Source organism: Aotus nancymaae, unplaced genomic scaffold (genome assembly GCF_030222135.1).
Source record: "Aotus nancymaae isolate 86718 unplaced genomic scaffold, 86718_ANA_hifiasm-v0.15.2.pri h1tg000041l, whole genome shotgun sequence".
In the NCBI taxonomy this organism is placed as follows: Eukaryota; Metazoa; Chordata; class Mammalia; order Primates; family Aotidae; genus Aotus; species Aotus nancymaae.
The window spans coordinates 28,123,495-28,141,111 of NW_026988455.1; the positions used below are offsets into that span (position 1 = coordinate 28,123,495).

General features: G+C 43.9%; 1 long non-coding RNA gene across 1 annotated transcript in view; it reads left to right on the top strand.

Annotated features, from left to right (window-relative positions):
* The first annotated feature begins 270 nt into the window (after window positions 1-270).
* The window catches only part of LOC105724991 (uncharacterized), a 37,044-nt gene continuing 19,697 nt past the window's right edge, over window positions 271-17,617 (top strand). Inside the window, exon 1 of the long non-coding RNA XR_001109174.1 lies at window positions 271-494. This is a non-coding gene — a long non-coding RNA (uncharacterized LOC105724991). The remainder of the gene's footprint in view (window positions 495-17,617) is intronic.

The window sequence follows — 17,617 nt, forward strand, 5'->3', positions numbered from 1 at the left end:
ATTTGTACAGCCAAGAACTGTGTGTGCCAGCCTGTCCGTCAGCCCCACACAGCCCCACAGGCAATGTCTGTCTGGACTGGAAGGCTGGGGAACCTTGTTTTAGGGCATCATATTTAAGAAGCCATGGTAGAGATATGGGCTTGGACAGTATTAGTATGATGTCAGCTCATCCAGCTCATCCTCCAAGCTTGCCAGTTGGGGCTGGGCCAGGGCCAGGGCCATGTTCAAAGGCTGATAAACTTTTCAGAGACACATTTCACTGACAGAAACATCCCCAGCACATGCTGTTCCGATTCTGCCGGCCTCTCATGGTGCGCTGTGGGAAAACGTGTGAGGTTTGAGTATGCTATGGGGCAGGGAAGTTTGAACACATGGAGGGGCTACAGGGAGGTTCGAGGTGTGTGTCTTCATGACTGGCAGGAGCCAGGGCAGACCAGATGCCCTAAGATGCAAGACGGAAGAGAATAGGTGCCGGGAAGAACAGCTGCAGCATGGTGAGTGGGCAGTGGAGGAAGAGCTTGTTTTTGGCTGGGACGCTGGCCTCCTGGAGGAGGTGGCAATTGTGGTGAACCCTGAAGGAGGGGTCGCAGGTGGGGGTAATGAACATGGCCTGGGAGAGGGTGGGCACGCTTGGCTAGAGCCAGTGCTTTATTTGGCTTTGCGCTATGGGGCAGATCCTATTTTCCAATATGATTCCAACAATATCCGCCATGCCACACACTTTTCTCCCCATCAAGAGGTAGCGTTGAATTCCCCTCTCTCTGAATTGTGAGCTGGTGACTTGTGTGCTGCCACTGGAGTCCCACGGAAGTGACGCTGTGGCAGGACTTGCAAGGCTGGGGGAGTAAAGGAGTTGTAGTTTCCGCTTCGAGAGTGGGAATTCTGGCACACAGAGCCCTGAGCCCCTACGTGAGAATCCCACCACCTGCGCTAGCCGGGCCCTGGGGAAGCCACACTGAGGAGCAGCCACATGTCGGGCTTTGGAGGGCAGTCCTAGGCCTAGTCGTCCTCCCAGCCCAGGAGACTCCAGCAGCGGAAACCCATTAGAAGCTCTGCTGGAGGAAATGGCTTACTTTAGGCTTTGCTTTCAGAAGAGGAATCGGCAGCAAAATCCAGGACAGGGTGGTGGGAGGGAGGGACCAGGAGACTGATGAAGAGCGTTTTGGGCTGCTTTCCTGAGAAGCGATCTCAGGTGAGCTGTGGCCGTAGGCATGGACAGGAAGGGCCATTGCAAGAAATGCTGCTGTGCAAAAACAACAGGGTTTCCTCCTCACCTCTGCAGCTCCCCGCCCAAATCCCACGTAACCCAAACCACGTGACGTTCTTTGGAACCTGGCTGGCACGGTCTGCAAAAAGCAGGCCTTTCTGCTTCATTTAGGACTGTCGTTCCTCACGGACCATTAGGTTATGTGTGTGTGAGTGGATGGAGCCTCAGGAGCAGCTGAGTGGGTAACACAGGTGGTCATCAGACTCTGACATGTGAAGGACACCAGGACCAACTGCTGCGATGGATCTGGGAGGACAGGCAGGCAGCAGTCTACCTAAAGCACTGAAGTGAGATAGGCTGCTTTATAGCTTACCCATGTGGGCTGCAACTGTGGAGTCATTTCAGAGGCAAAGACCCATCCCTGTTGTGAATGTGTCTTCTCATGGGGCTTCTGCCTTTTTTTCCCACAGTCAGATATGAAGTTTACTCTTTAGATGCTTTAGGGTTTTGAATTTATGATGCAAATGACTGATACATGAGCCTTTCCTTTGTGAGAATGCTGAAGCCAAGAGGCCTGGGCCACATGAAGGCTTTGGGTTGCTGAAAGAAATATAACAGGTGGAAGAGAAAAGGATGCAGAGGTGGAGGCTGGGAGTTGAGGTCCAAGCTCACTGACTGCAAGTCTGTGCTTAGGTCTGAGTTTACCCCCAGCTAGAGCTGTTTGGCTGCTACACCAGCAGAACCCATTGCTAGTGGCCAGTGTTGGTTCTGATTGGCTGAGGATCAGTTCTTACTTGTCGAGCATCTATTCTGATAGGTTGAATGTCTACTATAATTGGCTGGGCATTTGTTCTGATTTGCAGTTGTGAAGTGCATCTAAGGAGGCTAGACTCCAGCTCCAGGAGTAATTCGTCAGCCCCAAGTGTGGAAGCAAACACTAGGTGGCCAATCCAGTCTTGTCACCTCCACAGAGTTCACAGAAGTCATGAGTCTTAGGTCTCAACAATCCTACTTGCAAAACTTGGGAGCTCTGCATCACCCTTTCATTTTTAGAATTCTCTTCCTTTTTCTCGTGGTCCTAGAAGGCATTTCCCCCTCCCTTCTCTTAGCATAACTGCTGTGGCAGAGACTATGGTGCCCCACCTACGTCTTTTCAAACCCTCATCCTTCCCAAGCCCATTGACTCAAAGCCCACTGGAAGCCCATGTCCGCCTGCAAGGCCACGTGGGCTCTTTGCCTTCCTCTGGCCTGCTCACAGCCAGACTGAAGGACGGGGCAGTTGATGTCCTGCCAGGAGCAGTCTCAACAAATGCTAGGTAGGATTTGGTGGATAAATACCCCAGATCCTTTGCTTCTTGATTGGGATCACTCAGTGGCATTGTTTACACTGTCTCCAGGGGGTCCCAACAGGCTTGAGCCCCAGTTGCTCACACTGATAACCTGCCGTCTCCCTCTAGTCGGACCTTTCCTCATCTTCCTTCACTTCCCTACTTGCCACAGTGCCTCCTGACTTCACCTCCCAAATAAACTCTGTGCACTGACATCCTTGTCCAGGGAGCTGTTTTGGAGGTTCCCAAACTCAGAGACACCTCTTCAAGGATGCCATGTTTCAGGGACACAAGAGCAAATGGCACTCAAGTAGCCCCTGATGTCTACCCTATAACACAACCTTTCTCTGAAATCAGGGACCAAGAAAAGCTTTGCTGTTTTCATGGTTCTTAGATGGGGAAAATGCAATGAAAACAAAACAAATTAATACTGCAGTAGATGGCCCTGTTCCATCTGTTATTTCAGAATCACTAACGAAAGGTTAAAAAACATCTGCCCCTCCCAAGCTCTAACAACATCCTCTGTGGTCACCAATTTGATACATCTTTCAAAACATTGCTTTCTCAGCTATTAGTGTGAGGTTCTCAGTTCTTTGCATCCTGGACAGAAACTCTCAAGCTCTGCTCCCTCTGAAGATCAGATGACATTAAAACAAGATCTAAGCATCTGCTATAAACACACCTTGGCAGGTGCCTCTGCCCCCCTAGTGTGGACCCCTCCCCAGTTGACATGCTTTTAACTGCAAGGAAAACGGTAAAACACTGAGCAATTGACAGGCCCTGTGGGGAGTGCTGCTCCCTGCTTTGTGGCATCTGCTTTTGATGGGGACAAAGGAGCTTATTTTCCCTTCAGTTCACCTCCCTGGCCTTTTGAAGGCAGAACTGGAAGCAGCGAGGGTGGAAAAACTCCAAGGTCTGGAAAAACATGCAGATCAGAACCAGTCCCTCACTATTCATCTGGAAACCCTTTTTAAAAATGGAATCCAACCATTTAGTAGGAATCTAATAGGACTTCCTTTGGACACTTCCCTTAAGGGTTAACATGTCACATTAAGAATGGGGGCGCTGGTGACACAAAGGTTGTTCCTTGTTGGGAGTCAGCGGCTGCCCTGGAGGGGTGATGGCGGGTGTGTGTCTATGCGCAGCTCATTCCAGAGGCGTTCTTGACAACGGTTGAGACGTTTGCTCAAAGTTTTACTCACTGTTGCATCTTTTTCACTGATTCCTATAGGCAAGCTCCTCCCCAGGTCCCAAGGTAAATCGAGATTGAGTACTTCTCACCTCTTCCTTCTCCTCTTATTTTCCTTCCCTCCCCTGCCTCCTTTCCTTTTCCATTCCCCTGTGTGTTAGTTTCTGATGGCTGCCATAACAGAGTACTGCAGACTGAGTGGCTTGAACAACACAAATGACTTTCATCGCGGTTCTGGAGGCTGGAAGACCACAATCAAGGAGCCGCATATTCGACTGCTGGTGAGGGCTGTCTTCCTGCCTTGCACGCGGCCGCCATCTCGCTGTGTCCTCACATGCCTGTACAGCTCTGGGGTCTCTCAGTCCAAATTTCTTCTTCTAGGGAGGATTCCAGTCAAATTGTACTACGGCCCACCCACATGATCTCATTTCACTTAAACTACCTCTTTAAAGGTCCTCTCTATAAACACAGTCAGATTCTAGGCACATAGGATGGTGGGGGTGGGGGGCGATAATATACACATTTTGGGAAGAGGACACAGTTTCACTCATAACACTCTCTTCTCCATGCTTGTGCCCAGAAATGGTCTTGTTGACTCACGTTGTACGCCTTCAAATCTTGGTTTTACCACTTGTAAGCTAAGACCTGCATAATCTGCTTTATCTCTGTGGCCTTCAGTTTTAGTATTTGTAAAATGGGAATACTCATGCTTGATGGTGTTGGAAGGATGATGGGGATAATATATGTAGAGCCTGGTGCAGCAATCAGTGACTGTGTGAAAGGTGTGTGTGAAATGTCAATTCCCTCTGTTCTCCTCCTTCCCTCTTGATGCATCCTGCTATTGTACAATTTTGCATAAAAATTACTTCCCACACTCTTTAAATGCTTGATTTCTTCTTCACTCTTTCTAAGAATTAATGCACAGTTGCCATTACAATCTAAGTTTTATTGAATAAAAATACATTTATTTTTATAATTTTAGTTTCAGTTTTCAAGATAATCTCCTAATCATCATCAACTGTGAAATTTTGATCTCTGTTTTAAATGGATTCACTTTAAGTGGTTTTTTTTCCGTCGCCAATTGTTCTTGGATAATGAGGACCTACTCTCTGAAGTATATTATTTAGAAGGATGATTGTACTAACAGTTTAAAACAGAAACAGTTGCAAGGGTGGACACCTCTGTGGAATGAGTAGAGGGAGGAAGACATGATGGTACTTTTTATTTATTTATTTATTTGTTTACTGAGACAGAGTCTTGCTCTGTTGCCCATGCTGGAGTGTTCGGCTCACTGAGACCTCCACCTCCCAGGCTCAAGTGATCTTCTCACCTCAGCCTCTTGACTAGCGGGGATTGTAGATGTGTGCCACCATGCCTGGCTAATTTTTGTGTGGGTATGTGTTTTTTTTTTTTTTTTTTGTACAGATAGAGTCTCACTTTGTTGCTCAGGCTGGTCTTAGACTTCTGGGCTCAAGTGATCCTTCTACCTCAGCCTCTCAAAGTGCTGGGATTACAGGCATGAACCACTGTGCCCTGATTGCACACATTTCCGTATTGTTCAAATTTATTTCATTGTATTTTATTTTGCTGAGCATCCATGCTACATTCAAGATTGGATATTTTGATTATTTGATAAAAATTTCTCAACGGTGTAATTAGTAAAAACGGCCCTGAAGTGAGATCCAAGGTGGGTTCCCTGATATGAGTTTCTGGCAGACACTGTTGGGGCCCTGTTTTTATCCCCTGAACACCTGCTATTCCTGCTCTTCTAGTATGAGCATCTGCAATTCTCTGTCTGAGCTTTCTCTGGCTGCCAGAACCATGCATGGAGCAGGCCCAATGTGCAAGGCAGTCCATGCCCTGGGAAGAACCCTCAGCCACGTGGAACAGGGCTGCAAGGCAAAGATCCCCACTTCCACTTTATGGATGGGCCAACTTGGTGCTGTGCTCTACAGCATCCCCAAGAAGCTCCCAGCCAGAGTGAGCCTCAGTGCTCACAGAGGCAATCTGCTCACTAGCACATCCTCTTGGCGTCCTTCCCTTCCCTGTCTCACTTCACCATTCCACTGCTGGTGTTTCATACTCACATAGACTCGCTTGGAACAGGTCGCAATTCTTTCTCACTCACCTCCTGGAGGGGCTGGCACAGTGCACTTCTGTTTCCCTTACTTCTTTGTGGGAGGGGACCAGGAGAATGACAGCACAAGAAAAAAGGGCCAGAAGTCAGTCCCTTTTCATTCTTTTCCACTCCTGGGAGGGTCTAGAATCTACTGCTGCTGGTAGCGGAGCAGGAAAGGCTGCAAACAAACCTCTCGAACACCGAACTGGGAAGGAAGTGGTGATTTATTCAGCCGGGGCTGGGTGATTTATTTGGCCGGGAGCTGTGGAGGGCCTGAATGCCCTAATAACAAAGCTCCTCGACAAAAAAAAATCCTTGCCCTTTCAAAGTCTTACAATTCTAGAAATTACATGTGAAAGAGTCTTGATCCATGAAGTAGGTGTCGGGTACATGACTAGGTGGGGGTTTGATCATGTTTAAGCAAAAACAGTGCCTTCCGGAAAGATTCCTCCATTCCATGCCTGATATCTATAGGGGTGCGATTAAGGGTGGTGCACCGTCTGCCAGCTTTTCCCTCTCCTATTGAAATGCAATGCAGAAGGCTAGGGGGAAGTGGGCTTAGAAGCTTAAGAGGATTAAGGTGATTAAGGGTCTCCTTCCTCACTACACCCAAAAGCACCGAAGTGCATGCTGGGAGACCCCGGGTTGAGTGCAATGCATGGGCATTTTGGCTTGTCCTCTAGAATGTGAATCTACAGCAAGACTGAGAATGGGCGACCAAACCTGCTTCCACATCAGATGCTGTTCTTGGTGGAAAGTTACCACCCAGCTTAGAAATGTTGCTCATGTTCTTTCAAAGCCCTTTGTAAATATGTGAAGAAAAAATAACATGTAAATTCAGCTACTCACACCCTGCCTTCCTAAGGAGGCATGGCTTTTAGACGTGAGTAGCTTGATCTTGCTTGTTACTATTTTGACCAACACAATCCAGTCGAATGAACTCTCTACCAGTTTCTGGGTCCAGTCCTTAAGAGACTGCAAGCTGATCCAGGTGTGGCGGCACATGCGTTTAGTTCCAGCTACTCAGGAAGCTGAGGCAGAAGGATGGCTTCAGCCAGGGAGTTTGACGCTGTAGTGTGCCATGCTTGTAGCTGCGAATAACCACTGAACTCTGGTCTGGGCAACGTGCAGAGATCCTGTGTCTCTTAAAAAAAAAAAAAGGAAGAAGAAGACTGCAAGTTTCCACATTCTTGCTCTTAGAGAACTCTCTAGTGCCTAGCTTAGTCCAGCCCAAATTCCTGACCCCCGACATTGTGAGATCTAATAAAATGGTTGTTTAAGCCACTAAGTTTTGAGGCACTTTGCAATAGATAACTGAAATCAGTATGCTGGATCACAGTCATGACATTTAGAATCCACTTCTGCTAATCTTCTTTAAATCCATGTTCTGTGTCACAAGACACCGCTCTGGAACTATAATTTCCTTAAATGCAATTTTCATCATTATATTCCTCAGCTAAAAATCTGCAGGCTTACCATTGTTTAATGAATCTAAATCAAAATTCTTAATTCTTCATGTAGCACATTGATGACCTTACTGGTGCCAACTTTTCATTTCTCTCAGGCTCCATGCCCCTCGGCGCTCCTCTCCCATAATGACTCTGAACTTGGCCATGGGCTGAGCGCTGAACTGTGTCCTCCCTCCCCCAGATTCATGTTGAACTTGTAACCCTGGGTACCCCAGAGTGTGACTGAATTTGGTGACAGGGTTTTTAAAGAGGTAACTAAGTTAAAATGAAACCATTAGGGTGGGTCCTAATCTCATATGACCAGTGTCCTTATAGAGAGAAGTTAGGACACAGACAGATGGAGAAAAAGGCCATTTGAAGACACAGAAAGATGACAGCAATCTACAAGCCAAGAAGAGAGGCCTCAGAAGAAACCAATTCTGTCGACACCTTGATCTCAGACTTTCAGCCTCCAGAGGGTGAGAAAATAAATGTCTGTTGTTTTAGCCACCATCTGTGGCACTTTGTTCTGACAGCTCTAGCAAACCAATACATTATGTGACTTGCTTTCACCAGTGAGAGTGCGGCAAACTTTATGCAAGAAGATTGAAAAAATGCTTGTGAATTTCTGCCTCTTCTCTTTCCATCCCTGCTACCACCAAGAGATCAAACCCAGGGTAGCCCATTAAAAGGATATGGGAGAGACAGGGAGGAGAGCCACGGGCCTCCTAGCTGAGGCCAACCCAGACCAACCAGTCCACACTCTCCTGACCGCAGATGCCTGTGCAGGCCCAGCCACACTGGTGAGTCTGCTCAGATCAGCAGAACCACCCAACTGACCATTGGTTTGTGAGAAGTGATAGGGGTTGCCGTTTAAAGCCACAGGTTTGGGGATGGTTTGTTACACAGCATTATTGTGGCTGTAACTGATATTTCCCATTCAAGGCCTTCCACAGTCCACTCAGTATCATGTCCTCCTCCTCTCCGTTACCCTCTACTGTCTGAACAAAAGACAACGGAGAGCAGAGCCTCTGCGACGCTGTGGCATATCTACTCTCTGTCCACTGCTTGCATGGTCTCCACGCCTGGGTGCTCCTGCCTGTCACCCCTGTGTTGGCCTCCTGAAACTTTCTACTTAGTTTTCAAAGCCTAAATCTGATCTCTTCCAGTAATCTTTTCTTAACTTAGGTGAATTTCCTCTTGCTGCTATAGCAGCTTCCTACAAGTTTAGTGGCTTAAACAACGCAATTGTATTCTCTTCCAGCTCTGGAGATCAGGCATAACCTGAAGGTGTTGGCAGGGCCTTTTTCTAGGCTCTGGGGGAGAATCATTTCCTTGCCTTTTCCAGCTCCTGCAGTCCTCCTGCATTCTTGGCTTGTGGCCCCTTCCTCCATCCTCAAAACACATCACTCCGACCTCTGCTTCCATCATCACATTTCCTTTTTTTGGCTTGTATCCTTTTCCTCCTCCTTCTAGGATCCCTGTGATTGCCTTGGGACCACCTAGATAATCTAGGATAACGTTCCTTTGTCAAGATCCTTAATTTAATCCCATCTTCACAGTCTCTTTGCCACGCAAGATGACATAGCCACAAGCTTTGGGATTGTGACATGGACATCTTTGAGGACCAGTATCCAGCCTCCTATACTTTCTGCCAGGAAGTGATGCTCTGTTACTTCTCTGAACATTCTCTAAATCTGAGGAAATGCCTGTTGTTGTACTTGATAGGCAAGCTGAGATTGTCTAGAAGTCTGTGTCCACTACTGGCCAGTAAGCTCCACAAAGGAAGGTATTTTGTGCATTATTCATTTTTCACATCCGTAGCACGTAGCATAGATGTTGACACAGAGGAGGAGTTCTAAGAAGATTTAAACATGTTTACTATGCATGCAACCTACAGCCTCCTTATGTGTAATTGTATAGAAGTATGTGTGTGTGTCTATGTAAATAGATGTACATAGACTCATGCAATATATTTAAGATAATATTTTTGAGGGAGTAGAAAACACTTATTATGTGTCAATGATACTGATTTATTTAATCATCAAGTGAGATCAAAGGAGCGTCTTTCCTGAAGCAAGGATTTCATATTTTCTATACTTCCATTCTTACATTTTCCGCTGTAGAGTGACTCAGACCACACAGCCACACACAGTGGATTCTTACTCTTTCCACAGCATCCTTAGGGAGGGAATGAATGCTTTCATCTTCTTCTCTGGGAAGATGGGAGATGAAGGCCAAGGCAGCTGAAAGGCTGGACAAGTTGTGGAGGTGTGGATGAAGTGCAGGTGGCTGGCCTTGCGCTGGCGGCATTCGCCCTGTGGGTGATAGTGAGGAGTGGTCAGCATCGCGTCCAGGGGACAGCATCATCACCCCCTCCTTATTTACATCACAGCCTTGGGAGGGATTATTCCCTTGAAAATTTTCCATGTTTGTTCTGCATTCAAAAGGAGGGGAAAAATACAATTCAATGAAAACATGTTTTCTGTTTTGCAGCTAGATGGGAGGATGATTGTGTGTGTGTGTGTGTGTGTGTGTGTGTGTGTGTGTGTGTGTGTGTCGTGTTTAACATGCAGAAAGGAAAAAAGAATTTATCTTACTCATAGATAACAGAAGAACATCTGGGAACTATAAAGTGAAATCTTCCATATGTGAAATTCTGCATGAAGAAAAATGTGCCTGTACACTTTGAGAAAAGGAAGCACTGGTGTTTCTCAGACTTCTCAGGCCAACTGCCCAAGGGCTTCACGAGCATCTCAACCACAGAATGGGCTCTTCTGTGCTATGTATTTGGATGAAATGATGATGGGCTTCACAATAACAATGGGCAGGATGGAGAAGAAGACCAGGTCATTTTTAGTTATCCCAGGGTCGTTGAAATGAGGCTAAGGTTTGGGAGAACTCACCTGTCCTAGAGGTGGGGGTGGAGGCTCCAGCATCCTTTCCGGTCTCACTGGAGAGCTTTCCCACATTGGAAATTCCTCATCAGCCTCTTTACCTCTGAGAAGAAGGAATAGTGGGTGGTGTTTGAAACTTAGAATTTTTGAAATTGGAACAGAGCTCTGCCCTCTCCTCATCGAATCCTAGTGGAGACCCTATAAGGTAGACTAGGTGGGAATCATTGCTCTAACTTTCTAAATGAGGAGCCAGACTGTCCCTAGGCCCCCTTCTCTTCTCTAGACCTCACTTCCTAGTTAATCCAATCCAATCCCGAATACTGCAAGGAACCAAAGGCTTCAAGTTCAACCACCTACTTCTTATATTCATTTGCATATCTCACAGCAGCAGCTCAAACTTACCTCAGCCAACATCAAGTCCTTCCATCTGTTTCTCCTTTGGCCTCCTCACTTCAGTTAATGGCACCTTGTTTAAGTAAACATCCCAGAGCTCACTCATCATTTCTTTCTTTCCTTTAACCCTAACCTCATGCTCATAGTCACATACCCAATTCATCAGCAAGGTGACTCAGAACCCCACTTTTCTGAATGCTGGTCACTTCTGCCCATCATTGGGCTACCATTCTCTTGCTGCGGGAGTACAGCTGGAGTCCTTGAGCTGGACTTACTGCTTTTACTTCATTCTCCACGCTAAAGTCACGGGAGACTTTAAAACATATAAATCAGGTGATGTCACTTTCCCCGTGGCTTCCCCCACCATCCTTTAGCATACAATCCCACCTGGGCCCGCGCGGCCCTGATGGATGAGGATGCGCTGCTTACCTCCTGCGTCCCCTCACGTCACCCCAGCAATTGCTCTTCTGCTCCTTATCCCCTCGTTCACTCCTTGTCCACCCTAACGCCCTTTGCTCTTAATTTTACTGCTCTCTTGCTCCTTCTCACCCTGTGACATGCCTGCTTCCCCTCCACCATCATCCATGAGTAAAGACTGCCTTCTCCCCAGAAGCTGAGCAGATGCTGGTGCCATGCTTGTACAGCCTGCAGAACCATAAGCCAAATAAACCTCTTTCCTTTGGCTATTTGTGATCTTTCCTGTCTCCACATAAATTGTAAATTGTTTTCTCCATTTTTGTAAAACAATGCCATTGAGATTATGATAGGGATTGTATTGAATCTGTAGGTTGCCTCTATGGATATTTTGAAAATAGTAAGTCTTCCAATCTATGAACACAAGATGTATTTCCATTTGTTTGTGTCTTCTTTAATTTCTTTCATCAATGTTTTATAGTTTTTAGTGTAAGTCTTTCATCTCTTTAATGAAGTTTATTTCTAAATATTTTATTCTTTTCATTGGTACTGTAAATTGTATTGTTTTCCTAATTTCCTTTTCAGGTAGTTTGTTAGTGTATAGAAATAGAACTGATTTTTGTATGTTGATTTTATACCTGCAACTTTACTTAATTTATATATGAGTTCTAACAGTTTTTTTATGAAGTCTTGAGGGTTTTCTATACATAAGATCCTGCCATCTGCAAATGGGGAAAATTTTACTTCTTCCTTTCTGATTTGGAAGCCTTTTATTTCTTTTTCTTACTTAACTGCTCTGTCTAGAACTTCCAATATTATGTTAAATAGAAGTAGTGGAGACTGAGCATTTTTGCTTTTTTCCTTATCTTAAAGGAAAAACTTCCAGTTTTTCATTATTGAATATGATATTAGTTATGGAATTTTCAAATATGGCTTTTATTATGTTGATGTACCTTCCTTCTATTCTTAATTTCTTGAGAGATTTTATTATGAAAAAGTGTTGAATAACATCAAATGCTTTTTCTGCATCTATTGAGATGATTATGCAGTTTTTTTGTCATTATTCTGTTAGTGTGGTGTATCATGTAATTGATTTTCATATGTTAAACCATCCTTGCATCCCAGGGGAAATTTCCACTTGATGTATGAACCTTTTAATGTGTTGTTGGATTTGGTTTGCTAGTATTTTGTTGAGGATTTTTGCAGGTATGTTCTTCAGAGATATTGGTTTGTAGTTTTCTTTTCTTGTGGTATCTTTCCTGGCTTTGAGTTTAGGGTAAAGCTGACTTCATAAAATGAGGTTGGAAATGTTCCTTCCTCTTCAATTATTTGAGTTTGAGAAAAATTGGCATCAATTCTTCTTTAAATGTTTGGTAGCATTAACTAGTGAAGGGATCTGGTGTGGGTTTTTCTTTGTTGAGAGATTTTTGATTATTGATTCAATCTTCATACTAGACATAGTTCTGTTCACCCTTGCTGTTCACTATTTCTTCATGGTTTAGTCTTGGCGTGTAGTACATTTTTAGAAATTTATTCATTTCTTCTATGTTATCCAGTTTGTTGGCATATATATTTGTTCATAGTAGTATCTTATTCTTTTTATTTCTGTTGTATTAGTTGTAATGTCTCCTCTTTCATTTCTAATTTTATTTATTTCTCTCTTTTTTCTGAATTAGTTTAGCTAAGGGTTTGTCAGTTTTATTTTTTCAAAAAACCAATTCAGTTTTATTCATCTTTTTAATTTATTTTTTGTTTTCTATTTTGTTTATTACAGTCTTTTTTGTAGTTCTTTAAGAGATAAAATTAGGATACTTGAGATATTCTCTTTTAATGCAGGCATTTATTCCAATAAACTTCCCACTTAGTACTGCTTTTGCTGTATCCTAGGTATTTTGCATTTTTGTCTTCATTTTTCTCAAGATATTTTCTAATTTCCTTTTTGATTTCTTCATTGACCCAATGGTTATTAGTGATTCAATTTCTATGTATTTATAGATTTTTCAGTTTTCTTTCTGCTATTGATTTCATTTCCTCCATTATGCTCAGTAAAGATACATAGTATAATTTCAGTCTTCTTCTTCCTCTTCTTCTTTTCCTCCTCCTCTTCCTTCTTGTTCTCCTTCTTCTTCCTCCTTGTTCTCCTTCTTCTTCCTCTCCTTCCCCTCCCCTTCCTCCTCCTCCTTCTTGTTCTTCCTCTTCTTCTTCTCCCTCTCCTCTTCCTCCCCCTCTCCTCCTCCTCCCTCTCCCCTTCTCCTCTTCCTGCATCTTCTTTTTCTCCTCCTCCCTCTCCTCCTCCTTCTCCTCCCCCTCATCTTCCTCTTCCTCCTTTCTCTTCCTCTTCTTTCTTCCTCCTCCTCCTTCTGCCTCCGTCTTCTTCTCCACTATTCTTTCTTCCTTCCTTCCTTTCTTTCTTTCTCTTTCTTTTTCTTTCTTTCTCTCTGTCTGTCTCTCTCTCTCCCCCCCCTCCCTCCCTCCCTCCCTCCCTCTCTCTCTCTCTCTCTCTTTCTTTCTTTGAGATGGGAGTCTCACTATGTTGTCCATGCTGGTCTCCAACTCCTGGCCTCAAGTGATTCTCCTGCCTTGGCCTCCCAAAGTGCTGGGATTGCTGAGATTAGCGGCATGAGTCACCACACCTGGCCTCAATCTTTTTAAATTTGTGAATGTTTGTTTTGTGACCTACTTACCATGTGATCTATCCTGGAGAAACTTCTGCATGAGCTGGAAGAATGTATATTCTGCTTTTTTTGGGTGGAATATTCTGGATGTTTATTGGGTCCATTTGGTCTGTAGTGTTCAGGTCTGCTGTTTTCTTATTGATTTTCTGACTTGATGTTCTATCAAAAATATCATTGAAAGTAGGATATTTAAATCTCCTACTATTAGTGTACCTATTTGTCCCTTCAGTTCTGTCTGTGTTTGCTTTACATATTATGTGTTCTGATGTTGGGTGCATATGTATTTATAACTGTTTTATCTTCCTGGTGGATTAATTCTTTTATCATTGCATAATGTTCTTCTTTATCTGTTGTGACAATTTTTGACTTAAAGTCTGTTTTGTTTGATGTAAATATGGCTACTCCTGCTCTGTTTTGTTTATTTGCAGCATAGAATATCTTTTTTATCCCTTCACATTCAGTCTGTGTGTCCTTATATCCAAAGTGAATTTCTTGTAGACAACAAGTAGTTGGTTCTTTAAAAAAATTCATTCAGCCACTATATCTTTTGATTGAAGAATTTAATCTGTTTAGATTTAAAGTAATTATTGATAAGGATGAATTTACTATTGCCATTTTGTGATTTGTTTTCTGTCTTGCAGTTCTTTTGTCTTTCAATTACTTTCTGGGTTTCTCATGTAGGGAACTTGTTTGTGAATTTTGTTGAGTCAGTGTGTTAGTAGAGGAAGGAGGCTCCCGGGCTTCCTACTTCACAATCTTGATGTCATTCAATGCTCTTTTCTCTTTCTGCTTTTCTGCCTAGACCCTCTCACTCCCAACCCTGAGTTCTTTGCAGGGTTGACACTACTAAGTCTTATTTCAAATATGATGTCCTTGGGTCTTCTGGCCATCCAGTCCCTGTGCTTACATTCACTTATCCACCTCAAGCGGGCTTTTTAACTAAAACGTAAGTCAGTGTCATGAACAGGGGTTTTGCTTGTTGATCTCTGCATTCCTAGACCCTCTCATGGAGCCTGAACATTGAAGATGCTCAATTAATACCTGTTGAAAGATGAATGAAACGAGGCCACTGGCCTTTCTGCGATGCTATACAGAAGACATCTGTAGGCTCCACTTGATTTTGGCCAGAGAGTACTTGGGTCAGAGATGGAGCCAGGAGTTCCCCTGGGGTAGCATGTTGGAAGAAAGACCTTAGAGCCTGAAGATCTTGGTTTAAATGCTGTCTCTGTCTCTGATCCCTTGCATGAGCCACTTATTTTCTTTGAGCTGCAGTTTCTTCAACTACCCAGTGGAGTTAATAATGCTTTATTTTAGCCAATTGTTGTGTAGATTGAGGAAAGTCATACATGTGACAGTCCTGGGTCTACAACAAATGGCCATGGTACATTTTCTGTCTCCTGCTTAGCTTCTTTGGTCAGAACACAAATCAAACTGTATAAAAACCATGAATTTAATGTCTGAGAAAGTGATTGCAATTGCTTCTTGGTCTCAGAGTTACCCTGCTTATCATCCTTGTTTAAAAGTCATCTGGAAGTGCATTTTGCAAGATAAGAGCTCTAAATAATAACATAGGTAACCATGGTATTAACCACACTGTTGTTTGGATAGTGAACGAGATGGGGTTTTACCAGAAGAAAGAGAGAAATGAAAGTGGCATTTATTAGGCAGCTATAGCTTTCAGCTGGCCTGAATACAGAATTTCAGTTGTCATAGCAATCTGAGGAGGGAGGCGTCATTGTCCTCATTTTACAGATGAGAAGACTGAGGCTAAGGATGACTGCATCTTAAAGGCTTTTGCTATATGCTGCATTACCTTTAAGAAAATTTGTTCTGATTCGCATTACCATGAGCAGTGAATCTCACACTTTTGTAGGATTCATTTTTTGTGTTGGGGGGGCGGGGGGAGTCAGGGAATGAAGGACAGGGTTACTATCTGTTTTTAATTGGATATATATAAGGAATTTAGTACCCTCACAGACACACCCAGAAATAATGTTTAATCTGAACACTCCATGGTCAATGACCATCCAAGGTGATGCATAAACTTAACCATCACAATCAGGAAAACTGAGCAAGTATAACTCAAAGCCTTCTCAACTGGTCCTACTGCTTTGAAGGCATCTGTCCATTAGACAACGTTGGCCCGTGAAAGGTCTTGAGTTGGTTCTGGCTGAGCCTGCTATCAAGCCCGTTGGTGGCTGTGTTACAAGAACACATGCAGTTCACACTGGTTGGAAATAAACAGCTTCTGTTTTAAATTGATGCAAGCAGCTACAGGGCTCGGTAGAGCTGACGGTCTCAGAATATTCCTCTCCTTTTTTCCTCCCATCCTCTCATTTTAGCACAAGGAAGAATAGCTTGTCCTTATAGTGTTCAGCCTTGGAGGAAACTTTGACTTTTCCTTATTTGGTTCTATGCAGGGCACTGCATTTGATTTAGTAATGCATTTGGTTGTTATTCTCTGTCTTGAAGTCACAGGGGGTTTCTCTATGTCTCCACTGAGCCCAACAGAAAGTGGTTGCCGCATGTGGACCTTGAGACACGTCCAAACTGTCCATATTTGCCTTCTTACTGGCCACAGAAGATATCTTTTCACAAGAGGGCTGCTTTTCCTCTTCTTCAATGGAAGTGTGAGGACATCAGTGGCATTTCCCTGGGTTGGTAACTTCTCAACTGTCTTTGAATGAAGCCGTTGCTCTTCTTTTGACCTGCTGTGCTTTCCTCATCGGTTTCTGGGTTGTCTTTCCATTCTTAAATCATTTCTACCACATTGGTTGATCTTGCCAAGGGAAGTGTATGGCCTGCTAGCCGTTGGGCATCAAGCAGTTCCTTAGCTGTGATTTTGGGAGCAGGATCCACTTTGATAAGTTGTTTCAAAATGCTTTTAGTGCAATCACTTACAGAATCCCAAAGTGGACCTTCAAAATATAGTTCTCTCTTTTTGTTAATTCAAAAATGTCTCTTCTGAACTTGCCATGAAGGGGGTTCCCACAAAATGATATGTCCTTGTAACCTGATGGCTCCAATGTCACATTGCTGGCTACAGCTATGGGCATTGATAACTTCAGGGGTCGTGTAGACGGGAGCCCCACATGTGGTGCCCAGCATGGCTTCCTCCCTGCTAAGCCAGCATTACCTTTATGTTGAAGTTCAGTTTGTTGTTAGCATCAATAAAGCTGCTTTGAACCATTATGCTCTCCAGTTTCAGATTTCTATGTACTTTATTGTGAAGACACGCTACAGCAGATGTGAGGCTTAGGATGACCTACCTTGACTCATTCTCTGGATGTGCCCTCTCCTATTCAGAATTTCTTCAAATTCTCCCTGTTCACAAAGCCCCATCACAAGGTACATTCACTTAGGGGTCTCAAACACTTGCTCCAGATGTGTGATGTGTTCACATTTTCCATTTTTTTTAGCAAGTCCAACTCCCGTCCAAGTAACTTCATAGTGGAGCTTCCGGCCTTATCTTTATTTGCCCACTGGTTTCTGTTTCCTTCTCTGCAGACTTGGGGAGCATTTGAATGTTCCTTTGTCCCAGTGTTCTTCCAAAGGTACAGATTTCTGAAGAGCTGCTCCATTGCTCATCTTATTTTTTTAATAAGTAAATACAAATACTTTTTTGTTTTTATATTTGGAGGAATATAAAAAATACTATTTTGAAATATAGCATGCATTGTTCTCTCTTTTTTTTTTGAGACAGGATCTCACTCTGCCACACAAGCTGGAGTGCAGTGGCGTGATCTTGGCTCACCACAGCCTCTGCCTCCTGAGTTCAATTATTCTCCTGCCTCAGCCTCCCAAGTAGCTGGGATCACAGGCGCCTACCACCAGGCTTAGATAATTTTTGTATTTTTAGTAGAGATGGAGTTTATTTATTTATTTTTTTGAGAATGACTCACTCTGTTGCCCAGGCTGGAGTGCAGTGGTGCAGTCTCGGTTCACTG